This window comes from Triticum dicoccoides, chromosome 7B, assembly GCF_002162155.2.
Source record: "Triticum dicoccoides isolate Atlit2015 ecotype Zavitan chromosome 7B, WEW_v2.0, whole genome shotgun sequence".
In the NCBI taxonomy this organism is placed as follows: domain Eukaryota; kingdom Viridiplantae; phylum Streptophyta; class Magnoliopsida; order Poales; family Poaceae; genus Triticum; species Triticum dicoccoides.
The window spans coordinates 430,066,255-430,069,442 of NC_041393.1; the positions used below are offsets into that span (position 1 = coordinate 430,066,255).

The following is a 3,188-nucleotide window of genomic DNA, read 5'->3' on the forward strand; positions in this document are numbered from 1 at the left end:
CATCACCATGATCTTGCGTGTGCGTAGGAAATTTTTTGAAATTACTACGTTCTCCAACACCTAAAACAATGGGAGAGGTTGAAGCACTTGCTGTTGTGTTGGACCTTGAATGCCTCCAAAGCTTGAAATGCCTACAAATGTTTTCATGCAAGCATATTGGCAAAAATGGTATGCAAATGAACACGCAAGCATGAACTTTATGACACAAACGAGGGCGGCTTGCTACCATACCATGTCTTGCATGCCGATGCCGCTCACGGGGCGGGCCTTGACGCTCTCAAGAGTGGCCCAAAACTTGTTGCACTCTTACTGGATCACTCTCCATCGCTTTGAAATGGACACCCACCCGCGCGTGCTCACAATTTGGTAGGGAGGAAACTTCTTGCGCTCATGAAACTCCCGGTGGACACGAATCCAAAAAGTTGAATGCTTTTGTTCGACGCCTATCTTGGGGTCTTGTCCAATGTCTCTCCAACACTCGCAAATAAGCTTTTCCTCGGCTGCCGTGTATGCCTTCGTGCGCTTGCTCTTGCGCTTTGGCTTCGGTCCGGCGGCTTGGTTGGCGAGCTCGTCCTCAAACAAAGGCTCCACTTCGATGTCGCACTCGTCCTCTTCCTCTTGCCCGTAGTCGTCCGGAAACTCGTGGTCAAGTGGGAAGCTGTCCAGGTCCATCCCGACCTGATCACGCATGAAGGCCGACTGATCCGGGATCATAGCCAGCGCCCGGCATGAACACCCCGCGGCCGTCTTGGCTTTGTGTCTCGTCGGGATCATAGCCAGCGGCGGGCGCACTGCCCTCAAAGATGAGGTTCTGCATGTAGTCCTCGTCGCCGGCTGCCGACATTCCGTCGAACAGGTTGCGGGCGTCCGGTAGCACGTTGGCCGACATCTCCTGCGCGCGTTTCCTCGCTCCTCCAGATGACGAGCCACTGGCTATCAGTGTGGCGTTGAGGTCGATGGGCGCGGGCGTGGGCGTGGAAGGCGCCACCACGCTCACGTCGGGCGAGCACTCCCCGGAGAGGCGGGAGGGCTGCGGGTACACGTGGAAGCCGGGCATCGGGGTGCAAGCCGACGCGCGGGGCGAGCCGGGTAGAACCATCTAAGGGAACGCGGACGAGCCGGTGCTGGCTGCGGCGGCCATGACGGTGTTGACGAGGCGGTGCTGGCTAGGGTTTAACCCTAGCATTTAGAGCGCCTCCCTCGTTGCTGCCGCGACGCGGGCATTGGTGACCTCCTGCTGCGCGGTGGCGGCGACGGCGGCAACTGTGACGGCTTCATCCCTCGCGTCCGCGGCGTGCCTCCGCCTTCCTCTTGGCCGACTCCGCCGACCGCTATTCGGACATCAGCGCCTTCTTTGGCTTGGTCGCGGCGGCGGTCTTGCGCGGGGCACGAGGCTTGCCTTTGCCGGAGGGGACGGTCTTCATGTCGGACGAGGCGAGGAAGACGAGGCGAGCGGCGGCGTCGAGGTCGAGGTCGTCGTCCATGCGGGTGTGGGACGGGAGCGCGCGCGGGCGGGAGGGTTTTGGGTGAAATGGGGAAAATGATGGTGGCTGCCACCGACCGGCGGGCCCGGGGAGAGGAGTAGGCACGCGCGTCCGTCTCCTGTCCGCGCCGATGCAAATCCGGCTCAAAAATGGGCGAGAAATGGGTCGCCCGCGGACGAAAAGCGGACACGCGTCCGTTTGGGTCGGCGCGTTGGACCGCCGTTTGTGTCCGCGGCGATCCAAACAGACGGCGGTGGACGAAATGGGTTGCCCCGTTGGAGTTGCTCTTAAAGTTTTTTTTTCCTCGCGGTGAGATCTCTTGTCTCTATCTCTACTACCTAAAAGAAACGGAACGTTCCGTTTCCCCTCTTACGTCGCAGGCTTCGTCCGACCTCCTTCGATCGCCCCTCCCCCCGTGCCCCTACGTTTTTTTTTCGCCCCTTCCATCTCTGGTTTTCATTTTACCGGTTTTCTACAAAACCAGCCTTAAATTAGGCTCTAATTTGTCTCCCCAATTGCCTTAGGTTGGGCGGGCCATACTAGGGTTTCCCGTCGACGCCGTCGTCTAGCCTAGCTAACTCCTGCCGCGTAGATCTTGAGCCACCCTGCCCTGAAAGCGCAGAGGCGATGTGGAGGGTTCCAGGACGGCAACATCTTCCCTGCAGCTGGACCTTCGATTGTGCGCTCCAATTCTCTGCCGGATGTTAGCGCAGCCTCGACCTTCACGACGCTGTCCGCCGCCAAGTTCTTCCGGCGGGTACGCGCACGTACAATGCTTAGGCCAAACCAAGCTACTGGATCGATCTTTGGCTTTCACGTAGGAAAGCTAGCTAGCTAAACCAGCCATCGGATACGTCGGACAGCCCAGGAAACTCAGGTACACGAGATCGTATTCTTCCCACCACCCCTCTGCCGCCATGATCTTGATCGTCGCGATGCAGTCTCAGCTCACACATGTCGATGTAGAACTTGGCTCAGATGGCATGCTACACTTGGCCTCCTGTTCGGCCTTGACTCTTACTCACGCCATTGACCTCCTCATTGCCTAGATGAACATATACATACCTTCAGTTTGTGTCATCAAGTTGTTGCGTAGTAGATCCGAGGATATGCCCAGAGCAGGCACTAGAAGGATACAAACGATTCGAATGCCCACTGCAGCCTTTAGGAAAATTCAAAGTATTCCCACTTTCCATTTTCTGTTGGTATTTTTAATGTGCCGACTGCAAGAACTTTTTCTTCTTCAAACATGCCCATTTGTTTGTGTGTTTCTTGATTGATTCATGGTTAATATTATTTTGATCGTGTTTCCATGGTTAGTATTGTTTGTTGCATAGAAAGTAATGAGTTATGATTTTGTTCCATGCAAGAGCAAGGAGGCAAAAGCAATCCCCAAAAGCAAGCAGAGTCTGAACATTTGGTTCCTGACCAGCTGAACTTCTTTGTGATATCCTACGTTGTACAGGATTGCTTCTCCTATGTTGAGCCAAAGCGAAATGCCATGTGGTCAATGTCGACGATTCCTTTATATAGTTCAAGTAAGTAGCAACTTGCTAGATAGAATAACTTCTACATGGGTGCGCAAGTTGTGCGAAAGCATTTAACACCAACCATTTGGAATTTCAGATACACACTCTTTAAGATCACAACTGTTGAAACTTATGAAATTAAACGAGATGGTCACAGATTCAGTTTGTCACATGA

The 3,188-nt window shown here is 54.5% G+C and overlaps 1 pseudogene; it reads right to left on the reverse strand.

Annotated features, from left to right (window-relative positions):
- Positions 1-306: 306 nt before the first annotated feature.
- On the reverse strand, positions 307-1,057 carry LOC119338962 (annotated as a pseudogene).
- Positions 1,058-3,188: the final 2,131 nt, after the last annotated feature.